Source organism: Coccinella septempunctata, chromosome 4, assembly GCF_907165205.1.
Source record: "Coccinella septempunctata chromosome 4, icCocSept1.1, whole genome shotgun sequence".
In the NCBI taxonomy this organism is placed as follows: Eukaryota; Metazoa; Arthropoda; class Insecta; order Coleoptera; family Coccinellidae; genus Coccinella; species Coccinella septempunctata.
In genome coordinates this window covers 1,265,668-1,292,063 of record NC_058192.1, presented here as the reverse complement: position 1 = coordinate 1,292,063, position 26,396 = coordinate 1,265,668, and the positions used below count along the sequence as shown (strand labels likewise).

General features: G+C 38.7%; 1 protein-coding gene across 7 annotated transcripts in view; it reads left to right on the top strand.

Annotated features, from left to right (window-relative positions):
- Positions 1-1,498: 1,498 nt before the first annotated feature.
- LOC123311426 (muscleblind-like protein) overlaps positions 1,499-26,396 on the top strand; it is a 234,452-nt gene continuing 209,554 nt past the window's right edge. For 2 of the 7 annotated variants that reach the window (XM_044895367.1, XM_044895361.1), the window contains exons 1-2: positions 1,499-1,671; positions 19,837-19,882. The gene's annotated coding sequence lies outside the window, so the exon portion shown is untranslated. Of the gene's footprint in view, positions 1,672-19,836; positions 19,883-25,586; positions 25,877-26,396 lie in introns of those variants that run through there. The other 5 variants (XM_044895369.1, XM_044895362.1, XM_044895366.1 and 2 more) reach the window with 4 other exon arrangements.

Sequence of the window (26,396 nt, the reverse complement as noted above, 5' to 3'; positions counted from 1 at the left end):
CCAGTATTATACCTGAACTTCTGGATTTGGGTCTTGCAATTTATAATTCTGCTTCTGATCTGAGTAGCTGTAAGCTGTAAGATATTTTTTCCAGCCTCAAATAATGAGGTAGGTATTCATTTGGAATTCATGAACTATAGAAATGTCTTAATCGAAGGAAATAATCCATTAAGTTGTATGCTACATATTACCTTACATCTTTTATTGAAAAAATGAAGTCATCCTTTGACTAGGTATAATGTAATTGAATTTTGACAATTGATGATATGTATTTGGAAGTTGTCCTTATCTCTTCTCATATTATTTCGTGATTGCTTTAGAAGTTTTGTTGTTTTCATCAAGGTAATGATCTCTATGAATGTTCTCAACATAGAGACAGACCATAAATTCCGCATTCCCAATTTTAGCTGTCAAGAGAAAATGGCGAATTATGTGAGAGTGATTGTGAGAACTTTGGTTGCTCTTGGACATAATATTCTGCAGAAAAGTGGGTATGTACCTATATTTTTTCGAATGTCAGCAATACATTTTCAGATATCAAATAATTTAGCATGTGTATGAGCTACAGCAGAAGGTTAGTGTAACGGGGTACATTACAATTTGGCGTATGATAAAAAACTCAGGACAGAAACCTTAATGAGCAAACCTTATCTCTCAGCAGATGTGGAATCATGTGAAAATTTCACTTTCTAGAGAATTATCTAATTTATGAAATGATATGAAAAGTATCGCTTCGATTCATTGTTGCTAGGGCATTATTCAGTCCATAGCAACAAGAGCAAGATGACATTTATCCACTCGTACTCATGTTATTTTATTTCAATTGTGAATTGAAATTTTATTATTTCACTGGAAGGATAAATGTCAACATAATCTTTTTGCTATGGGTTGAATTATGTCGTTTTTAAACGTGAAAATGGAATGAAAATTTTCTCTCTCCATCTCGAAGTTATATCTGAAACAAGCAAGTGAAAATGAAAAAGTTAATAATGCAGCTCTCATCGAACTGTTTTGATGCAGAAACAAATAATTGTTCAATACTTAACTTGTTAATATTTAAATCATTGAAAATAAGTACGGTCGAAGCAATACACATCGAGAAAACATCTTCTTGATACAGATGACTTGTTTCTGTGGTTCAAACGACATTTGCACAGAAACTCAAGGCACCTTCTTCTTCTTACTTCTATATGTCCTCATAACATTGGGAAATCAAAGCACTTGGCGTAGTGTATTTCAAAAAGAACCTTCAAGAGATAGTAATGAGTGTTCAATAAATGGTGCAAGCAACGTTGATTCTAATTTGAGAGCTACAAATAACTTTAATTGAAGTGGTGAGCACTACGCTCCCAACAAACCGAGGCATGCGAAGGAGTGTAGAGCCCTTCTCAATCAAATTATTATCACAATGACCTTATTGTATTACTTACTAATCCACCCACGCGGCAACGTAGCACCGAATCCTGGCGGCGCGAACCGAAACATGAATGTGTAAATAAATCCTATTTTCCGTCAGCTGCTAGCTTTCACGTCGGTTGTACGACGTCTGCTTGCTTAGTACACTTTAGTTTCAACGTTTTATTTGTTTATGTGTCTTGCTACCTGTGTGTTGTGTCGAAACTGTCATTGATCAGCTATTTGGCCCGTCCTCGTCATTCACAACTAACTCAGGTAAAATTTCTCCGATGCAAGCCTATCACAGTTAGGTTAGAGGACGTTGAGGTTAAACGCCTCGTTTTGACAGGCACGCCCAGAGTGGCTGGCCTTTTGTCTGGGTGAATAGGCCCTTCTTGACGTGAATATGGGTTACTAACATTCGGGGTCCTGTCGCAATTAGTTGCATGCCGTAGATTTATGTATAATATGTTTGTATGTTTTCCTGTTGTCAAATCTATCGTTTCCATGGCGTGGACTCACGGAAACAGCCGATCGCTGCGCGATTCGATCTGCTCTATGATGGAATAACGTCATGATTGTCATTCGCCTGTGAATGGTTTATTAATTAACAATATCGTTCTTATCAATTTGTTTAACGTTTCCTTCGTTTTCACAATGTCGATTTTTATAGTTTCAGACTTTGTTTTAGAATATATTGGAATTCATGCCAATTAAATCGATACCAAAAAGAAGTTTTTTTCTTTCATCATAGAATTCATAAATGTTCCTCGGACATTTAAATCTTAAAGTGGTGCTCTGAATTTTGTTGTTTCCTCTTTTAAATATAGTACATTTGATTGATGTAAGACGAGAACAGGTGTCAAAATTTGCTTTTGAAACTTATAATAAAGATTTTTATTTTCGGCATATTACAACATTGTAAGTACCTAACTAGGTACTAGAACTTGAAGATTTTTTCAGAAATACGTAACATGAGTTCGATTGAGTTCATAATCAAGTAGGATATGATAGTTTGAAGGTTAATACTCTGTGGTTGAACGTAGCTCTGAACTTCTGCAACAGTTCGTGATTATCTTTAAAACTTGATAAAACTGTCAAGTAAGCATATCACAATTTGCGGGAATCTGCTAGGAGTTTTCCTCGAAAAGTTTTATATCGAGAACTACATAGAAGCTAATGTCACAAAATAATAGGCTGAATCTATGATACTACACATCTGTGGATCTTGAACAGAGTTGTATTCAGCCAATGTACCTACCCGAAATATAAAGAATACTTTTATTTTCCAATATTTATCCAGCATGGACAGTTGAAGGTTTCTGTTGCATTGTTGTGAACCAATGTCGAAACTGATCCGAGTTTTCTGATAGGTAAAGCTTCAAATCATCAGTTTTGAAAAAAGTGACTCTGCAATTTCATGCGACCAATTCTTACTCGTCGGCAAGCCATCCAGGTATCAATCCTTGGATATGAATGAGCTCCCATTGTGCTCGGAGCTTGGAATCTAACTTTTATACCCGATAAAAATGTTCATCATGCCCTTTGCCGCGTTATTAAACGATTATGACGTATTAAAATGACGGCCGCTTGGTGGGAAAGAAATTCATTATCTCCATTTGAATGACGAGGCCTCTGAGGCCGTACAACAATGGAGATGTGAGGAGTTTCATCAATGATTTATCCTTCTTTCTGGGACGACATCGCGTAATGAAGAACGTGACATGCCAGCACTTCACCTGCAGGATATCTCCTGAGAGTACCTTACTGTTCCCAAGAATTAGTTGCTTAAACAGCCTAGGCCAGTTCCATGCATAAAAAAAGTATTATGTTACCATAGCAACGAACAATAACTCATTAGAAGTGTCAGTGTGAAGTTTGTGGCCAAAAAAGTAAACAAGAGTTACGCAATATATTAAAAGAAAGAAGATGTCCACCGAAATTGTGAAAATCGTGGGCTCTGCATTTGACGCCATCAATTCAAAGTTGAATTGACGAAAGAAGATGAAGAGAAGAAGAAATTGTGAAAAACGAAAAATTGGAGTACCGAGCCATCATCAAAGACCTGTATTTAAAAGGGTTAAGAGGTAAGCAGATTTACGAAGATATGCTTAATACCCTTGGTGATCAATGCCCTTCGTATGGGACCGTGAAAAATTGGACTGCAAGTTTCAAAAGAGGTAAATTTTCCATTGAAGATGATGACCGATCGGGAAGGCCAGTTTCTGTGTCAGTCCCCGAAAATATCGATGCAGTTCATGACATGATTTTATCAGATCGTCGAATTGGGCTAAAACAGATATCTGAAGCACTGAATATTTCATACGAAGGCGTTTATCATATAGTTCACGACAATTTGGACATGAGAAAAATTGCTGCAAAATGGAATTTGAATGTAGACCAAAAGCGTGCAAGGGTAGAAGCATCGCGTTCGATCTGTGCTCGATTTGAAAACGATGTAGACTTATTAAACAGAATTGTTACTATGGATGAGACTTGGGTACATTTCTACTATCCAGAAACAAAGCAACAATCGATGGAATGGCGACACTCTGGTTCTCCGAGACCTAAGATGTTTCGTGTCCAAAAATCTGCTGGAAATGTTTTTGCTTCAGTTTTTTGGGATTGCCATGGAGTGAGCATGATTGATTTTTTGGATAAGGTTAGAACAATAACAGGAGATTACTATTCGACATTACTGACCACTCTACGGGAAAAAATTAAAGAGAAAACACGCGTAAAGCTATCCAAAGGTGTTTTGCTTTTGTAGGACAACGCCCCTGCACACATATCTCTTGTTGCCATGCAAAAAATTTGTGATTCAGGGTTTGAATTATTAGAACACCCCCCTTATTCACCAGATTTGGTTCCATTCGACTATCATCTCCTTCCTCAACTGAAAAAAAGTGAAAGGTCGTAAATTTTCTTCCGACGGGGAAGAATATTGACATTGAAATTTTGTTTGGTTCTATAGTAGGCTAAGAATTTTTCAATATATCCTCGTATTCTTGTAAAATTTACTAGAGTAAATGGTGTATACCTTCAGTGAGAAATTTAGGCATTCACTGAAGAATTTAAGCTTTTCTTCCGATTATGTTAGCTCGCAAAAGCACTCCTTTCCTTCAGGGATTTTAAAATTTTTCGAGGCTATAATACCGAGATATGTCATTAAATCATCGAAAAAATCCGCAGAAGACTTGGTTTCCCGACGCGAGATGCTCATCAACACTCCATTTCGCTTCAAAACTTCCCTTCTTCCTCAGAAATCCATCCCATTCACGTCTCCGTCCCTGTAGGAATTTCCAGCGTCCTCTGCAGAAAGTCTCGTTATTCATTCTCGTCGTCAGCAGCCTCCCCTTATCATTTCATCTGATGTGGGTAATATTCGGGATAATATCAGCAACAAAAGCTTTATTTCTATTCGGGAACGATAACCGATCGCTCGGCTAGGCATCGCGATGGAAAAACCCATCGAGATGGCCGGGCACGTTGGGCCTCTAACGTCCGAGCGAACTCGGTATTTGCTCGGCTTTTCCGATACAAAATGGAAACGAACCTTTAATGTACCTTATCTGGTGGAGGGTTCGCATGGAATGGCTTCCGTTATGTTCCCAGAAGGTATGTTTGAATAAAACGCGTTTTTTTTTTTCTATTTTGACGTTTTTGAACTGGAGGGGGAACGGGGTAGATTTCGTGTTATCATTTCCAATGACAAGGCTCTAGTCATTCATGTATTCGCCATTTTGGCTGGACTTTACGGATCGATTTAGTTGGCATTTTTTCCATACATGCAGCTTTTCATAAGAAATCGATTGGGACTAGGCTCAGCTTCGGCGAGCACTTTAGAAGATATTAATTTTTGAGAAGCACTGACTCAGTGAGGCCATGTTTTTCAACATGGTCAATAATTCATTTATTTCAGTACAAAACGAATGGACAGATCACTCAAAGTGTTCTCTAACTCTGGCTACTACTTTTTTCACGTCCCAAGCAATTTTTGAATTTCATCTCGACAAAATGTCTCGCCTCCTGAGGCGATCCAAGTTTAGAGTCAATTTTCGATTTCTCTGAAGGAGGTGACATGCCGAATCATCGGAGAAACCTTTAATCAGAAGGAGCAATGTCTGGGGAATACAGAAGGTATGGTAAAATGCAAGCATACAGGATGAGTCCTTGACTCATTTTTAACAGTAGAGTCCTGAGGTTGAAAGAAACACTTTTCCTATACCATTTTTTCCGATTCTGCCCTGATAAGAAGATATAGCCATTTCAAGTTTTCATAATGAGCTATGCCATCCCTGGAGAAACAAAATCCCTTTCGGAAAAACAACCCAAAGTACACAATTTTCCGAATATCACAGGTATTTTTTATCCTCAAATTACTCGAACACGTCGCATTTTACGAGAAGATATGAGGAATACTTTTATTTTACAAAACGTTCAAATATTTATTAGAGAGCCTCCAACTTAGTTTCAAGCGTTGGGTTCTTTGAATTTTTGGTATTTTTATGCTACGTAATGGTCATAATGAGAAAACTGGAAGACGTGGGTGATATCTTGTGTTCGAAGAAGATTCATCAAATAAATGTAAAACTACATTCCGAAATCCATCTCATTCGATGAAGCCGTTTGAGAAATAGAACTAAAAATAACAGTTTCTTATGTTTTTTCAACAGCCTGTATCTTTTAAACCGAGCCGATTCGGAAAAAATGGATAGGGAAAAATGTGATTCTTTCGACCTCAAGAATCTACTGTTAGAATATTTGTACGAGTTAAGAGTTAAGGACCTTTATAAAATAATGGAAAATTTTCTGTAGGTACAATTAGAAACGGCGATATCTCACCGTAAAAATCCAGGTTAATATACAGATCCATTCACGGCTTAATCCGGTGCTCTCGAAAATTACTTTTACAGTTTACCCCATTAATATTCAAGAAAACAAACTTGACGCGGAACGTACAGGGAGAGAAGGCATTCCCAATTTGCATCACAAATGTATGCCCCATAATGCCCGTACCTTGCTCGGCGTTGATAATATGTAAAATTGAAAACAAGCCCGGCCGAAGTACGTGGCGCGTATATGTTTTCCGGAATGCCAAAAATAAATTGGGGAACCATAAATACAGAAGACTTACGAAACTTCATTGCGTGCCACCGAAATTAATTTTAGACGTATTTTAATCTATTTTTAACCGGACGAAATATCCGTGCATGTGATGCCGAGCGTGAAGCTTCTGAATAGATGGAAGTCTTGCATTTTGTCTGGGTCATAGTTTTTTGAGATGCCTTCCTAGCGGCCTCTGGCCGGATGAACTTCAACTTGGATTGTTCGACCTTTTGGGCGCTCTCGAAAGGTGATTTATTGTACAAAACGTTGTTGTTGTTTTCGGATTTAGAATCTATACTGTGTTTTCGCAATTTCTGCCAGTAATCATACTTGGAATGATGATTTTTTGGTGATAGATTGATTCTTTGCGTATAAAAACATCCATTTTTCATTCACCTACCGCGAACTGTTTAGATTTTATGGTTTTTTCCGCGAAGGTCCAAAATTTCCGATTTTCCATCGACAATAACTTGAAAACTAATCCTTTCAGCAAAATTCTGTTTGCATATTCGTAATCTACGCCCTCGATTTAGTCAGCAGTGCAATTTTGGTGGCGATCGGAGATATGAAGTTTTTTGTCAAATTTTCCATACATATGTATGGAAAAATTGCGATTTTTTGAAAAAAAATTTTTGGTCTCCGATCAGAACCAAATTCATACTGTCTACTAATTCGAGGGTGTAGAACCCGAATATGCAAACAGATATTTTTAAAAAAAATTATTTTTCAAGTTATGGTCGATGGAAAATTCGAGGTTTTGACCCTTCGCGGAAAAAATCATAAAATCTTAACTGTACGCGGCAGATGAATACAATGTGGTTTTTTCTATTCGCAAACAATCAATCTATCACTAAAAAAATCAGCATATGTCCAGTGCCTTTTTTCTAGCTGATGAAGTTCCTCAAAGTTGACCAATTTTTTCGAAATTTTCCACTAAAAGTGATTTATTTTTCAGAATACTGATCCTACAAAAAATCTAATTGCATATTCGTGATCTACGACCTCGAATTAATCAGAAAAATGACCCAGGTTGATATCGTTCGAAGAATAAAAATTTTTTGATTTTCAAGAATTTCGTATGCTACCCTCGCCCGCTTATCATGTTTACCCGCGCTCCACCAACGATATTACTTCAAGTCCGAAAGAAATAAATCATTCAACTAGATGGACCCGGGTCATTATACTGATTAACTCGAGGTCGTAGATTACGAATTTGCAATTAGATTTTCTGTAGAATTAGTATTTTGGAAAATAAATCATTTTCAGCGGAAAATTTAGAAAAAAGTGGTCAACTTTGAGGAGCTGTTGCAGTCAGAAAATAGGTACTGGAAATAATCTAATTATTTTGGTTATAGATTGATTCTTTGCGAATATAAAAAACCATTTTTTATTAATCTACCGCTATTATTTCAGATTTTATGATTTTGTCAGCGGAGGTCCAAAATTTCCGATTTTCCATCGACGATAACTTGAAAAATAAATTTTTAAAAAAATATCTGTTTGCATATTCGTGTTCTACGCCCTCGAATTAGTCGACAGTATAAATTTGGTTCTGATCGGAGACCAAAAATTTTTTTCAAAAAATTGAAATTTTTCCATACATATGCATGGAAAATTTGAAAAAAATGTTATCTCTCCGATTTCCACTAAAATTGGAGTATTTACTAAATCGAGGGCGTAGATTACGAATAAGCAAACAGAATTTTGCTGAAAGGATTACTTTTCAAGTTCTGGTCGATGAAAAATTCGAAATTTTGGACCTTCGCAGAAAAAATCATAAAATCTAAACAGTTCGCGGCAGATGAATGAAATGTAGTTTTTTCTATTCGCAAAGAACCAATCTATCATCAAAAAAATCAGCATTCGTCCAGTGCTTTTTTTCTGGCTGCTAAAACTCCTCAAATTTGAAAAATTTTTTCGAAATTTTCCACTAAAAGTGATTTATTTCCCCAAATAATGATCCCACAAAAAATTTAATTACAAATTCTTGATCTGCGACTTCGAAATAGTCAATTTTTCCCTACATATGTATGGAAAAATTGAAAAATTGAATTCGGATGAACCTTCTCCAAGCTCGTATCACAATATTTCCTATATCCACTTGATTTGGTCAAGTTGCTCAGGAGGATATGCATCGATGCTGCTTCCATTTTTTCAATTATTTTCGATTCAAATCGAGAACAATTGAGGAAAAAATCAGTACACGACGACTGCTAAATGCAGGAATACCTTCGAGACATCAGGAAAGGAATTGGAAAGTCTGTTTACAGCCACAGAAAACGATTAATTACATCAGCCGAAGAATCGTTTGTTTCCAATGAATAATCTCCCTCTAAAAGGTCCTCTTCCACTATAATTCCTCATTTATGTGGCATATTAATATACAGCTTGTTTCAACAACGACTACGCTATACCTGCTCTTCGTACCTTGTCAGACAATAACTAAAGACGTGATATGACGACACGCGATAAATTTGAATATACGCCTAAACTGCAATCTTCTTCCACGGTAAGCTGCGAAATACGGAAGCGAAATGCACGACAACTTTGTCCACATCTGCTGCGCCCGACACCAAACACTACCAGACCTTCCACATCCGCATGATTTACGCGTCATGTTACCCGGTAATGATTGCTTTTCCTGCATTCTAATGCATGATGCAGTGTTCATTGTAATACGCCAGAATTCGGCAGGTGCAGGTGCTAAAGTGGAAATTGACCAGGGGGGCATGCTGATTTGTCAGTTTTATGGGGGTAGTAAAACGTTGGAAAGCGACTCGATTGGCAATTTTCACGGACGGATATTGAAGCCATTATATGCAAGGACGATGCGATCCACTGCTGAACTTTATGCCATGTTTTTCTCGATTTGGGCAGCTGTATAATGTCGAAGTTGCCACGCAACCTGAGTTCAGATCTCAACCAGGTAGAGGGCTCTGCATTTGACGCCATCAATTCGAAGTTGAATTGAAGAAAGAAGATGTCCACCGAAATTGTGAAAAATCAAGAAAGTACCTGTATTTGAAAGGGTTAAGAGATAAGCAGATCTACGAAGATATGCTTAATACCCTTGGTCATCAATGTCCTTCGTATGCGACTGTGAAAAATTGAACTGCGAGCTTCAAAAGAGGTAATTTTTCCATTGAAGATGATGTTCGATCGGGAAGGCCAATGTCTATGTCAGTCCCCGAAAATATCGATGCAGTTCATGACATTATTTTATCAGAGCATCGAATTGGGCTAAAACGGATATCTGAAGCACTGAATATTTCATACTAACGCGTTCATCATATACTTCACGTCGATTTGGACATGAGAAAAATTGCTGCAAAATGGATCCCCAAATGTTTGAATGTAGACCAAAAGCGTGCAAGGGTAGAAGCATCGCGTTCGATCTGTGCTCGATTTGAAAACGATGTAGACTTCTTAAATCGAATTGTTACTATAGATGAGACTTGGGTACATTTCCACGATTCAAAAACAAAGCAACAAACGATGGAAATGCGACACTCTGGTTCTCCAAGACGTAAGAAGTTTCCTGTCCTGCTAGAAAAGTCCTTGCTTCAGTTTTTTGAGATTGCCATGAAGTAATCATGATTGATTCTTTGGATAAGGGTAGAACAATAACCGGAGATTACTATTCGACATTACTGGCCACTCTACGGGAAAAAATTGAAGAGAAAAGACGCGGAAAGCTATCTAAAGGTGTTTTGTTTTTGCAGGACAACGCTCCTGCACACAAATCTCTTGTTGCCATGCAAAAAATTCGTGATTTAGGGTTTGAATTACTAGAACAGCCCCCTTATTCACAAGATTTGGCTCCATCCGACTATCATCTCTTTCCTCAACTGAAAAAAAGTTTAAAAGGCCGTGAATTTTCTTCATTATATATATTCATTAAGACCAAGCTCAATGAGAAAAAAATTTAAATTAAGAAGAGAATACGAAAAAACCGAACATGGATGTTAGAAAACAATGAACAGCAACACAGACACAAACGATCTAGTCCTACCAAGCCCTGATGATGATCCTACACCTCCTCTATTACCGCCGAATACGAAACGACATCGGTGGGAGTAACCCCACAGCGAAAAAACGAATAAATTTGTCAACCAACATCAATATTCATTTCCATTATGCGTCACGAGCCGGGGGATTCTCTCTGGAAGTTATTAACTCGTTCCGAATGCTCTTAGAATTCGAAATCCCCCAATATTCAACCAGAAGGAAATGTGCGCTTCGACTCGCGAAGATCCCAATCATTTATTATTTCGCACAGAAGAAAAGAGACCGCATAATGATATTCCGTGTTCTTGGTCGACCCTATTGTGATGCGAGAAAACAGCTGACTTCGCGTGGGTTATGATAATTTTTCGGCCACTCGCACACTAAGGTCGTCCACAATCGAAATGAGAAGGGAGGTGGGAAAAAGAATGGATGGAAAGCGAAACCGGATGGCTGGGAATCTTTTCAGAATTAAAGAAACATGGAACAATAATCTACACCAAAGACGAAACTACTGAGGTGGTCTCATCAAGCTGTAATCACTGGATTAGTGTAGGAAATCGGTCAAAATGTCTTTTTGCATAATGGAGCTCTTGACTGAGCTAGGTAAATATAAAAAATAAGGATCAATACTTCAATAGATGGGTCTTTCAACTGGTGAAACTCTTTCAATCAAAGTGCTGCATGATATCCAGGATATTTGATTCGAAGAGCAAAACATGTCCTGCGTTTTACCGTAGGAGTATTCTTTAATTATGAGCAAGCAATTATCGAAGGAACAGGACCCGAAAAAGCCGATAGACTATCCAGGTACTGGGAGCGGCATCCTCCATTGAAATGAAACTTTTTCTGATCCGGTGAAACATGTCCAAGGCTCACATGTCCGCCCGATGTTTGCACTTCTCCCTTAATGGGAAATCGATTTATATTGTCCTGTTTGTTTTGATATCGTCCGCTATATGTGAACCTGCGTCTAGTTGCGAAAAGTTTCCGTTGTTGAACTTTGGATAGAATCGGAATCGAAAGCAACTGAAACTGATACCGGACATCACCATCCTTGCGGTCTTTTTCGTATTGCGAAATTGAATTCGGTTCGATCTGTTCGTGAGTTTGAAGGGATTTGGAAAAGGAATATAATGAATGAGAGATGGGGTAAAAATGATGCAATTCTGAGCTGTGTCCAGGCTATGTGAGGTAGGAGGAAACCTTGGATAGAATTCAAAGGTTAGCCAGTGTTTTCACCTCTGCCCAACTGAAGATGAGGGCATGAGATATGAGAATATCCGGGAAAAATACAAGTGATGGGAGAAGAAAGACTTAAAAGTTTGGTAATTTATTTTTCGGATTTGAATATCTGGTGGGTTTCATCTTCAATACCAAAATGGATTTATTATATTAAGAAGAGAACCGGTAGAATGTTAGAGGTTAAATGATAATGAACCAGGACGTTCTGCCGACTTGGGCCATAGATTAATTGGTCTGTAATTACCCGGGTCTGAAGCTTGCAATTTCCATTCCCAACTCGGTGACAGTGAACAGTATTTTTTCCAATCGATTCAGCAGAGACCCAAACAGAAACGTTGCCGATCCAGACAAGAATAATTGCGAGAATTAGATCTGTTGTTTTTCGAGGGATCCGCAATTCTATCGAGATTCGCAGATTGTGTGATTCCGAGTCGAGTCGAATGATAATCATTCTTTTTATTCCGGGCCCGGAAGAAGACCAATAAAAGAATATTGCTTCCTGCGTCTTCTCAGGGGAAATCCCGATGACTAAGCTTCACAAACGAAGGCTGCGCTGATCGATATGGAAACGAACTCATTATCGGAAAACCATTTTTCTCTGCGTGTAAATATAGAAAGTGTTTGAAGTGAATAAAAGTAGCAAAAAGGATCAAGTCAAGAATCCTTTTGGCAATGTATCTGGAGTTTCTTGAGTCCAGCTCAACACTTTGAGGAATATCCTCAATTTCATCGTTCAATATTGTAAAGAAAGTGTGCTTCAATGATAGAATCAACACGGTGCTACTACGGATCACAGCATAAAATCGTAATGCCTTATTTACATCTAAGAGACCCAATTAATAATACGTCCACATTATAGAGCCCGAATTTGCCAAATGCACCGCTAATAATTCAGACTTACTAGCTATTCAGCTGGCCGGCATCCTCAACGACAAATTGGGTGTAAACCTCAATGATTCATAAATAACCTTTCTGAACCGTTTAATTTTCCCATGAGCTTGATACGGAGGTTCCCCGAGGCCATAAAGTTCCGAAAGTACCCCCCCATTACATAGAGCTCCTAGTTTTCTCATCCTGCATTATTGATATTGCAAGGAGGTATGATTCAAAGTACAAGCCCGCCGTGGAAATGTCTGATCGATATAGGACGTGGGTTGAAACTGTATGCCCGTTTTGCTGTTATCGGAAGCGGCATAAACGTAGAAAATTTCTTGTAGAATTGGTCCATGAAGCGTCGACCGAACCTTTCACTTTGTTGATGTCATATTTTGCATCTCTGGTTATCTCCTGGGTCATCGTTTTCAAGGATGACTCAATAGTTTAGGTAGAAGGTGAATTTAGGGGGGAATTTCCCTTAATTAACTATATCTATGAAGAACTTCGTTTCAGACGTATTTAAATGGGTACAAATATTACAAGTGTTGAAGATTTCTGTCGCCTCCGTCAAACTATGCATTGCAGAGAGTCATAGGTATTATTGGAGTGCTCTTTGAAGTTATCTGATTTTCTGAATGGGGCATCTGTTCAGCTAGACACATGTATTCGGTAGAATTCATGTCACAGCCTGTATAGCACTTCGAAATCACGATTCGAATAGGTAGGTATGCTTGTGTGGTTCCGGAGATAGATTTCCGAGTGAACGAACTCAGGTTGGGGGGTTTATTCATCACGAGTGGTATTTTGGGCCACTTGAATCGTGAAATGGGTCAGCGAAACTCATCATCTTTATATGTCGGTCATCGGAGTGATTTATGCAACAAGTTGATCGAAATGGGAATGTTTGTTCGGGAATATCACCTCATATTTATATCAGTGTTCATTTCGAGTTATCTATGAGAGATTATAAGTGTCACACTTCTTTATAGACTCTGAATAAACTGAACAGTACATTTATTTTAAACTCGTAAGTCGTAACCAAGAAAAATGACGTCAGAGTTTTCGTTTCCTCACTCATTAGGGTTCTTAACGATAGAATTTTCCTGAATAATTGACTATTCAGTTCGACTCAGGCTCGAGTATTTCCATCGTGGAACCGATTACGAATATTATTCAGTGATAACATCGCTGTTTAATTTGTGAAAGCAAACATTGATACCTTCTCATTACTTCTACAAATATAATAACTTGGACAGATGTTGACTCTCACATATGTATCATCTTTCGCCGATTATGTGCATAAGTGGTTCGGGTTTTACAACGTTATAATATGTACCCAGCTCTGATAAATCTTATCATTAAAAGGCGAGAAGGAAAATGAGCAGGAAAATGGAATTAATCATTGCGGAGCAGGATGAAGTTACTCACTGCGTTTACACTGAACCAAGGTTGGAATGTAAACCTTCCATAAAGTTGATTAGATGATAATCGCTCGGTTCATTGACCTCAATTCGGGGAATTGGCAAAGTGTCAGAAATTATTCAGCTTGATTTTTTCTTGGTGTGTCCACTGAAAACTACAGACCCTGAAGAACACGCAAAGCCCTTGTACTTTCCCTAGTGCCCTACGTAGTGAGAGGGTAACATTTAAAGCCAGACCAGCCTCAGTTTCATCATTAGTCCGGCCCAACTTTTTTCGCGCGTGATGAAGCATCCACTCAACCTGTAATCAATTCCGGGATTAACATAGAATGCCCTGGAATTCATCAGGTGATGAATGCGAAAACGAGAGCCAGGCAATCCAGATCAAAATTCCCATCCGTTTGCCAGTGTTTCGGCCACCTTCGCGCATAAATAATAATAGGTCCTCCCTTCCGACATAAATGGCCCGTATATGAACCCGTCCGATTGACAGCCCACATTTGTTTTTAACAGTTGGTGGGCTTCGTTTGAAAGTCCGTGATATAACTCGATGGAAATCCAATTATTTCATAACTCGGTGTTTTTTTTTGAAAATCGATGAGCTTCGCAGGGTTTTTTTATCTGGATTTCCGAACAGAGGTTTGGTGCATCGTTTGTAATATGATGCACCGGATTGGATTCATTAAAAGAGCCGGCTAGCGTTTGTATGAGGATATATTCAAAAATTCTTAGCCTACTATAAAACCAAACAAAATTTCAATGTCAAAATATTTTATAACTCAACATATTCTCCTCTTAATTTGATACATTTATTACAGCGAACCTGCAACGTCTCTAGATCTTTCAAAAAAAATGTTTCTTCTTGCTCTGCAAACCAGACCTCCACAGCTTTTATTACTCTTTGGAAGAAAATTTACGATCTTTGAAACTTTTTTTCAGTTGAGGAAAGAGATGATAGTCGGATGGAGCCAAATCTGGTGAATAAGGCGGCTGTTCTACTAATTCAAACCCTAAATCACGAATTTTTTACATGGCAACATGAGATTTGCGTGCAGGGGCGTTTTCCTGCGAAAACAAAACACTTTTGGATAGCTTTCCGCGTCTTTTCTCTTTGATTTCTTTCCGTAGAGTGGTCAGTTATGTCGAATAGTAATCTCCTGTTATTGGTCTACCCTTATCCAAGAAATCAATCATGATTACTCCATGGCAATCCCAAAAAACTGAAGCAAGATCTTTTCCAGCAGATTTTTGGACACGAAACTTCTTAGGTCTTCGAGTGTCGCCATTCCATCGATCGTTGCTTTGATTTTGGATCGTGGAAATCGTGGAAAATTTACCTCTTTTGAAGCTTGCAAACCAATTTCACTGTAGCATACGAAGGACATTGACCATCAAGGGTATTAAGCATATCTTCGTAAATCTGCTTACCTCTTAACCCTTTTAAATACAGGTACTAGATGATGGCTCGATACTCCCAATTTTTCGATTTTCACAATTTCGGTGGACATCTTATTTCTTTTAATTTATTGCGTAACTCTGGTTTACTTTTTTGACCTCAAACTTCACACTGACACTTCGAATGAGTTATTGTTCGTTGCTATGGTAACGCAATATTTTTTTTATGCATGGAAATGTTAGGCTAACTAGATATCGATACATCCTCGTAGAATGTCTATTGATGTTCATAGTGACATTATCTTAGATATCTAACAATACTTTCTAGAATCAATGTCATGCCTTATACATACAAACGATTAATTTATATTTTCTACAGTATACAGAAAACACCGCTTGAATGAATCTCATTAATAAAATTAGGTGACGTAAGCAGCTATGCGAATTTTGTTTACTTAAAACGGGCTAGATTCGGCATTGCAAGGTCATAGTTATTCCAGAGGAGAACATCGACCATTTCGTTAATCTCCAAGTTTTTGAATTTCCGCAGCGAAACATGAAAAGGTTCTCCGAATGAGTGTTAATTATATGCTAATTCTCTTCAGAGGCGGTAATTGCCTGTCGGATTCTCTTCGCCAACGTGCGAAACATCAATTCGCAGTTTTACGATGACTAACTTTATCTGTGCGATATGCTTTTCGGGATAAATTAGGAACGCTATTGGTATGATTCCATTCGTTCAGCGTTGAAATGAAATTGAGAGGTTATCTGAAGATTGCAAGTTATAATTGAGTATGACCGTACTTATTCCCCGAAAATAACGTCCTAGTTATGGGGGAATTAAGTATTGAGTCCGCGAATCGTTAGAGGAAAGAGTTTTTTACGAAGTACCGTCGTATACATGTAGTTTTGAACCAGGAAACTGATAGAAATGAATTGAGCACACATTTTATGGAAGCGAGAAGGCAACACTTTTGTCCTTATCCATGTTATACCAGTGAAAAATCAATTTTCGATAGCTTAAACTTAAACTAACGTAGCGTCTGTTGTATAGCCTGGAATTATCTGCCATCTTTAAGGAAATTATATGAAAGAGACACACTATTTTTTGATAAGGGATTTGATAAGATTTTAAAACTGCGAATTCCAATGTTTCGATAATAATTTTGAATATCGTGGAAAGGAGAAAACTGGGGAGAATTCTAATCTTCCCGAACTTGCGGGGAACTTTTGATTGGTCATCATCACGACCCCGATGCTTCCGACCGAAATTCACTTCTCATAAAAGTCCATAAGGTCCCGCATCCCCGTCGGATCCGGTAAGCCATCCATCTACGTCGCGCGACGTAAAAATTCGAGTAGTTTATCCGAGAAAGATTGAAACCTTTATAAAACTTCTGTCTCGGGTTTTTTTTAGGGGACGGACGTGTTATAATGCCACCGAGGAGAATTATCGTTGCACGTAGGAAACGGACGGGCGAATTTCCTTTTATTTAACGACAAAAATCGTGGAAGAAGTGAAGTATCTCCTTCTGCTGCGCACTTGAAAATGGATTTTATGTTGGCGACGTTTTGTACGGTTTTATTTTGAATGGGCGCCCGGTCGAATTGTTATTCTTTCTGGAATGGGGGAGACTCGAAATGGAAAACAAATTTGTCTTGGTACTGCATCTCGGTCCGAAATTAGTGATTACCCGAGTTTTTCCTCTTGTTTACGGCTTCTTTCGAGAGAGTTGGCCCGATGATTTTCATGGTATTTTATGTTATTACCGAGGCGGAGGCGGGGAGAGCCAGATAACCATCCGTTCAGATGACAATCCTTTGCGCAACAACTTGATTAAAATATGGAGAGAACTCGAAGAGTGCACTCAGCCATTTTATCAACCGGGATGAAATTATAATTGAACGGGAGAGAAAGAACATTGGGAGATTACCGCAGAGATAATGCTCACTAGGGATTATTGCACCCTCAGTGACCTAGGACAAAAATCGATCTTTGAGCGTAAATCAGACATTATTTAAAAGTAATGCTATTGAATGGTATACAGATGCTCACTATCGCTAGGTTGTTGTCCAAACGGAAGAAATATTTGCAATCGAAAGATGTATGGAAATAAAGCTGAAAGAAATTATCAGAAATGTTTCATGGCGGTCAAAGCCACACAGTTTCATCGACCTCAGTGCAATCGTTTGGTCCTGACAAATTTTTAACTGACCTAATCTTCGACGTCAACTTTCGAGTCGCGAATCTTCGAGGAAAATTATCGTAGATCTAGATGTGATACATATTTTGATAGAGCAATTCTTCAAGCAATAAATCTGAGAATTTCATCCGTCTCTGCACAACCGTTCGGTCTTGAGGAAGTTTTAACTGAACCCAACTTTTTCGGGATTTTTCGAATGTCAACTTTCGAGTAGTTTTTCTTCCAGGATAATTATAGTAGATCTGAATGTGATACATATTCTGATAGAGCAGTTTTTCTAGTGAAAAATCTGAGAATTTCATCCATTTCTGCTCAACCGTTCGGTCTTGAGGAAGTTTTAACTGAACCCAACTTTTTGGGGATTTTTCTAAGGTCAGCTTTAGAGAAGTTTTTCTTCCAGGATAATTATAGTAGAACTAAATGTGATACATATTTTGAAAAAGCGATTCTTCTTGTGAAAAATCTGAGAATTTCAACCATCTCTGCACAACCGTTCGGTCTTGAGGAAGTTTTAACTGAACCCAACTTTTTCGGGATTTTTCGAAGGTCAACTTTCGAGTAGTTTTTCTTCCAGGATAATTATAGTAGATCTGAATGTGATACATATTCTGATAGAGCAATTTTTCTAGTGAAAAATCTGAGAATTTCATCCATTTCTGCTCAACCGTTCGGTCTTGAGGAAGTTTTAACTGAACCCAACTTTTTGGGGATTTTTCTAAGGTCAGCTTTAGAGAAGTTTTTGTTCCAGGATAATTATAGTAGATCTAAATGTGACACATATTCTGAAAAAGCGATTCTTCTTGTGAAAAATCTGAGAATTTCATCCATTTCTGCTCAACCGTTCGGTCTTGAGGAAGTTTTAACTGAACTCAACTTTTTGGGGATTTTTCTAAGGTCAGCTTTAGAGAAGTTTTTCTTCCAGGATAATTATAGTAGATCTAAATCTGATACATATTCTGATAGAGTAGTTCTTCTAGTGAGAAATCTGAGAAGCTCACACATTTCGGCGGAACCGTTCGGTCTTGAGGAAGTTTTAACTGAGCTCAATTTTTTGGGAATTTTTCGAGTCGCCTATCTTCCAGGAAAATCATGGTAGATCCGAATGTTATACATATTCTAAAAGAGCAACTCTGACGAATTTTTAACCCATCAGCACCTGACTGTTTATCAGGAGGTTATGGGTTGCCCCATTCCCAGGGAAGTATACTTCTTCAGAACGTGACAATTTTTTCTTTCAATATGGGCTTACATTAGATCCAGATCGGAATTCTAGAATCGAATCTCCACCCAAACCAAGGTTCGTCAAGGAACTCTAACAGAATCTGGACGGTCACGGGAATATTCCCCATATGTATTTCCTACCCGAACAACCAACCTAACTACCCGTTCAGAAAGTTCACGGTCAATATCCGAAGAAACACACAAACTCTTCAGAAATTCCCATCCGAAGAATGGACGTGTTTTGATTATACATGAGGATCATCATCGGCCTGAAAGAAGGCCGTGTAAATTCCGCCACGAAAGGAAAACAAAGGACCCGGAATAGAGGGGCGGAATCTGTTCAGTTACTCAGCAAACTCAGTTTCGAACGCTGGGGCAAGATGAAAGAATTAAAGAGCTCAGACTTTCAGGACACGATCCGCGCCTAATGTTTCTTGTAACGTACGACGTTCCGAAGACAACTTTCGCTCCGAGACAATTATTTCGACAATCGGGATAGACGATGAAAGTTTGGCATCCTTACCCTGAAGGAATACTTCTGGATTGATGAGGCTTTTGATTGAAATCCTCGATCTTTGGAACTGATGAACAAATTGTGTTCCTCCTTTTGTGGCTGCGGACTTGAGTCTGATGGTGTTTCGGGGAATGGGTTGTTCAATTACGGAAAGTTCGCCTTTCGTTTACTTTTTCCCCCAGTCTTCCCAGACCAATGGAAAATTCCATACAAATATCGAACGCCCAGAGAGAATCATCTGCTAATCAACACAACCTAATCAATTTTAAGCTTCTTTTACTTACTCAACCAATAAGGTTCATTTTGACCAGTATAACCTCCTGTTGAAAAATACTCAACTTAACAAAAAACATAGGATCTGGTTCTCGGAATAATGAAATTTTTTTTATGTCGTCCCACCTCTCTAACTTTCGCATAGATCCTTTGTACTAACCGGATTTTTCCGTTGCAGAAAGAGGATATTCTACGCCGGGCAACTGGATCAACATTAGTCAAAGGTAAATAATACCGAATTCGACAAAATGAGTACCTATACAGATTATCCGAGTGTTGAAATGCAAATGTGAATTGTCAACCGAAATCGCTTTAGCGCAACATGACTCTGCACTTAGCAGAGCATTTTGAGTCGAAAACAGGCCGTCACAAGTTTATAAATGGGGCTTTCGAATGTTAATCGAATACGACCCACCAAAAACTATGCGAATTTAAAGTAAAGGGGTTGTGGGAGGTCACGCAGACAAAGAATGGGAACATTTCAATGCATTTATGGCTTATTATTCGGGACAAATATGTTGGGAGTACGAAAAAGTCGTCCAAATGGGAATTTGAATACTTTTAACTCAATATTTTTCGTCAGCCTTCAATATTGTGGACTCAAACAGGCAATATATCCATCAAGATCGCTGTGGCTCCAATAATATTGACTGATTAGAACCTCCGATTTGTGGAAAGCTAATCTATGAAATAAACAGCTGGAAAGTACAGAGATATACTCGTCACTAGCGCCACCTGTCCGTGTAACGAGATATCCTACCTCACCAGCCTGCAGTTTCCTAGATTTACTAAAAATCCCACCTGAACTCCAAACCCGGAAAGAGTTTCGTACTTCTTCGGCACCTTAATTGAACGATGAAATCATTGTCGAAATCTCGGTAGCCGTTCTCTCGTCCGAAATTGTTGCGAAAGTATATTCGGATTCCCTTTGTGAAATTAATCGTATTCGATTACGAACACTCGGAACAGTTTGCATTCGAGGATTGAGAGAGTTTTCGAGCGTTTAATGAAGCTTGGGAGTTCGAGTTTCTGGGCTGAGATAGTTTTCGGCGGTAATGAACCAATTGGAACTTTTTGTGCACGGAAAGAATCGATACACTCTGGCCATTTCTCGCATTCTCGGCGTAAGCGAGCAGCGTTTGCATGTCGTCGGTATAATTCACTGTATCGTAATTGTATTTTAAGCGATCATTTACAGGAGGGGCTTTTTCATGTTCTGAATGCTCAGGAAACCTCAGCGTATGCAAGGTTTCTTCGAACTTATCTTGGAAAATAGCTACGAGTGTTTTCTGAACCCACGATATTAAATCTGACATATGGTCCTTGGTAATATTCAATGTGGGTACTCGTAACAGTTTGCTCAAAAAGTTTCAATGCACATTAGAGATTAAGTTTCGATCCAAGTTGGCAACGGAACGTAGCATATGACTAATAATATGAATCAGCCATGAAATTCTAGGACATACCTCATTAAGTTCATCTTCGATTCGTTGAGATATCGGAAAATTTATGGCCAACTTGCGAAGGGGGAACATAGACAGGGATAATAATGTTGGAGACAGAGCGTAAACTCAACATGCGGACGCCGTTTCTGGTTCTGAATCTATAGAATAGAAACTGGGGAAACTGTATAGACTAACTCTATTGATTCTCCACTAAATTGAGTTTCGTAAAAACTACGCGTCTTATGCCATTACAATAGCAGCTTGAGATGAATCAAGATGAAGACAAATATTACAATCGGATAAATGTGGAATGTAAGGGATTTATTTGTGGTGATTGTTCGTCAACTGGGTTTAGAAACTCTTTTATTCTTTTAGCGTTTGATACGGGACGGTTATTAGAATCGATATCACACGAATCTTGAATTTTTTCGATTGAATCTTGATTGAATCGATATTATGGTCTTGCAGAAATATGTATCAGTATAAGATAAATATTCCCCACCTCTTTAATAGCTGAAGATATAAAATATTTCCAAAATATTTTTATGCAGTTCGTTATTTCATGTATACAGAATATTTTTCCTCCATGGGAAACCTTTGATCTCCTTATCAAGGATTCATTTTTGTGTATGACACACATCCGTGACTCTGGCAAATATGAATTAGATACCGAACTTTGTTTACCCAAAAATGCCGTTTGATAACGAAAAATTCTGGAGTGAAATCATCATTTCAATGCTTCTAGAGGTAGGAATCTCATACTGTTCGTTCTGGCGATGTGGTCGTGTTGTCACTCAAACACGTACCTATTTTTAGTTTCCCAAGAATCTTGGAATTGAAATGGTTACTTTTTAAATATGGCTCATTTTTTGCCTACATGGTCCGATCAGAAGCAAACCAATTCCTTTACGATTATGGTTCTTGCGAGGAAATCATACCATTTAAATTTTTCTTTTGAAGTATTGACCTGCTTTTTTGGTAGATATGAAAGTGTAATTATTAAACATGGATATGAGATTGCATTGTCTTGAATTGATTCAATGTTTGAACATTCTATTGGTAATCTTGGAGAATTAGTGTAAATTACTTCATATTATAACATAAAATTATTCGATTTAATTTCGTATAAATACGACTTATATTTCACGTGAATGCGTATGATGAATTTCTCGATATATCTAGGAAGAAAGAAGTGAAAACGATCTACATTCAAAATGAACCCCAATTATTCCAGCTAAAACCAATTTCTTTTCGAAATGACCTCGATATATCTCTTTTTTCCAAATTTAAGGACATTTTCGTTCAGAGAAATCGTCGATTCGAATTTTCGCATTAGTCCTGCCGCCATTCAACAAGTGTATCCCCGATTGAGGCTGGCAGGTGGGGGTATTAGAGATTCAAAATGCAAGTTCAGGAAGTTTTTTCTGTGGCGGAAGTTGTAATGGTATCCTGCCGGGCTATATGTTCCGACGAACGTTGGCCAACATAATGGACCGGATTTATCTGAGTTTCAGAAGTTAAGCTCCCATTAAACTGTACCAATGAAGAATAAGGGAGAAATATGTAGAGGAAACGACGGGTTGTTTTATTTTCGTGGGAAAATGCGACCAATGGAGGTCTGTTTGTATACAGGGAGTCAACTCTGGTTTGGAAATGATACCATGCGATGTATTTCAATGTGCCATATCAAAAAATGATGAGGTTTTATCGAAGAATTCCTGAAAGTCTTCAATTTATGTTTTTAGACAGATTTACTTTGGTAGATGGAGATTCCAGTGTCCAATTTCTGTTATTATCGGATGACCCTTATCATTTTTGAATCTATTACCTCGAATTTCATCACATATCCATGGTGAGAGTGTCTTCTGTACATTTCACCTCTAACACAGCTTGTTTGATCCCATTTCAACATCGATCCTCTCGTATGAATATCAATTCATAGCAAACTTCCAATCAGATTTCATTTTACTGCGAAAAATTGGAGACGAATACGCCACTGAAGCGAAATCCGCAAGCCGCAAATCCCTCCCCACATTAGGGTAGAATAACCCTTTCCGATCGGGTTGCATCCCCGTCCCGCAGAGCCCGGAGCTAACCCGGAAACTAATTTCGAACAGTTCGTTTTTCAGCTGCAGTTCCTTCAAATGCCAATTAATTTCAATGACGTCGAAATCAGTTTACAATCGGGAAATTCTAAACCCTTTCGTTCAATTTGTAAACGTGTCAAGGCCTCATCCTCGCATTATTATCGGAGGAGCTCTGGGATCCTGCATCCCCGAGAGCGAAGAGATTTTCGCTTTCGATTCAGTTAATTTTCAACAATGAATCGTTCGATAGAATTGTGCAGGATAATAGGGAGAAAATCTCCAAGTCTGACGAACGTTCGGAATATTGGCGTATGTTAAATACAGGGTGAGTCTTTGGCTCTACAAATACACTGCGCAAAAAAATTAACGCACATTATGGAAATCTCAAATTTATTCTACAACTGGAGGTGTTCTCCATGATAATTATTTTTATCAGGATTATGCATGCATATGTTATCCACTTTCAACGGTTTTCTTCAAAACAGATGTTTTTTCCCAACAGGAATAAAAAAAGATTATATCAGATTTTGAATGTATTGGCTCCATTCTAAAATCAGTTGTTCTCGATCAATTCTAGTGATCAATAGTTTTTCTTCCGTTTTTTTCTACACTCGATCGCTATGCAACGCGAAACACGCAATTTGACCCAAGAGGAATGTGCCCAAGCGGTAGTTTTGCGAGAAGAAGGGTGGACATACACAAGAATTGCAGAAAGATTTGGAGTTTCCCATACAAGGGTGTCCAGAATGTTGCAGCGATTCAGGGAGACAGGTATGAATGTCCGAAGACCAGGACAGGGTAGACCACGGGTAACAACTGCCATTCAAGAACGTTACTTGAGAGTTTCTTCGTTGAGACAACGGTTGGCAACCGCTCGCCTCCTTCAAATTTCGCTTGAGCAAACTCATGAGGTGCAAATTGGCACTCAGACAATAAGAAATCGCCTCAGAGAATATGATTTAAGGCCTCGTGTCGCGGCAAGAGGCCCAGCTCTTACCCCAGCCCATCGAAGGGCGCGTTTGGATTTTGCGAGAGAGCATATCCATTGGGAAGAGGCCGATTGGGAAAGAGTTCTCTTCACAGATGAGTCTAGATTCTGCCTCTATCATTGTGATCGACGTTCCCTTGTATACAAACGTCCACACGAAAGATATGCTCAGTGCAATTTCCTGAATACTACTGGTTTCGGGGGAGAATCGATTATGGTATGGGGTGGAATATCTTTGACTGCTCGCACAGACCTAGTGGTCGTTGATAATGGAGCTATGAATGCTGATAAGTATAAGGAACATTGTTGAAGAGCATGTAGTGCCATTTGCCCCATATATTGGTGAAAATTTCATTTTTATGGACGATAATGCCAGACCCCATCGTGCGCGCATCGTTCAGGAGTACCTTGAAGAGGTTGAAGTCTCTCGAATGGAATGGCCAGCAAGAAGTCCAGATCTCAATCCGATTGAGCAGGTTTGGGACAACCTCAATAGAAGGCTGAGAAGTTCAGAAAATCATCCAGCTACTCTTAATGGCCTAGGAATCCAACTCGGAGAAATCTGGGAAGGATTAGATCAACACATTTTAAGATCACCCATTTTGAGTATGAACCGCGTTGCCGAGCTGTAATTAACGCAAGGGGTGGAAATACCAAGTATTAAATCACTTATCAGCATTTCAGTATTTTGAAAATTGTTCATTTCTCTTCTTTCACATAAGATTCGGTGAAATCCTGAATTTTTCTTCCATTTAATGTGTCTTGTTTCGTTCAAAACCTTCCCGAGAGAACATAAAAAATAAGTTATGAAGTCAATGTAGAGTTAACTTTCATTAAAATTGACATTTTCAGAATGTGCGTTAATTTTTTTGCGCAGTGTAGTACAGATGGCAGTTGGTAAATGCAACTTTCGAAAAATTGTCTTGGAAAACATGAAAATTCCAGGAGAACTAGGCCTTGAATGAACTATTCATTCTAACCTATAAATATTATCTGAAATGGATAATTGAAAACCCAACAAGTGATGTTTAGTTAGTATGTTATTTCGATTGTGTTGGTGCAAGTTCTCGAAATGGACTTCCACTCATGCCCAATTCAAGTAATTGCATCACCGCCAGTTCCGAGAAACAGGATCCAATTCCTATACATGAGGCCGGCACTGCCGCCCCCCTAACTGACCATCGAAGTCCCGAAACCCATCTCAGAAATTTGCGATCGTCTCCTGCTGCAGCAGGAATAGGAGAGCGCGTCTTCCTACTACAGCCGTTCGTCGGGGTTTTATGTAATTACTTGGGGTCGCGGCGATATATTGGGGGTTACAGGAATTGCGCAACTCTTCCGTCCAGGACCACCCCCGCCCCCTCCGAGGGGGAGACGCAGGCGCCCTTCGAAGGCCGGAATACGCGGCGCTTTGCCTTCCGACGCCAGTCCCTCGCTACCGCCTGACCGCTTAGCTTGCCCGCGACGCTTCTAAGTCAGAATCAGTCAGTGTGTCTGTTTCGAGGTGTGCACACATAAGTTTGTGAAAGCCAACTTCCGTTTTCGATCGAACTATTCGATTTTTCAATTTTCTGCGACAGACCGCACACAGTTTTAGAGTTGACGACGCGTACTTGTTGTTTGCCAAACTGTTTTTTGGAACTTTGCAATTTTCCCGGCAGGATTCTGGTAGTCAGCTGAAATTCGGCAGGATTTTGAGTAAGTTTTCCGCGATTACCCGAAATCGAAACTCTTTTGGATCCATTGTCCTGACATAAAAGAATTTCCTCAATTTCCAGCAGGATTTCGAGTGAAACTCAAACTTTGTGCGCTCGCAGACCAAATAATTTTGGATACATGTATTAGCAGCAGGAATTCGAAAGATTTTTGAGCTACATAAATTGAGTTTGAAGTTTTTGACAAGGACCTAACGTTATTCTGCTCGAAATTTTGCTCATCGGCAGGATTTCAAGTCACTTCAGCAGGATTCATATCCAAAGTTTTTTTTTCAACTTCACACCATGTAGATTAACCAATTTTTTCGAATCAAAACGAAATAATAATCTCATCTGCATCGTTATTCGAAATACTACAACTCCACTCTATCAATTTAGCCCTAATAAAATCGTATCAAACAATACCCATTGTGTCTATAACGCGATTTCACTGCGTATTCAAATTGTTGTAAAATTTTGCTCCGAAACGGATAATGCAATACGTGAAGTATTTTTATACCTGC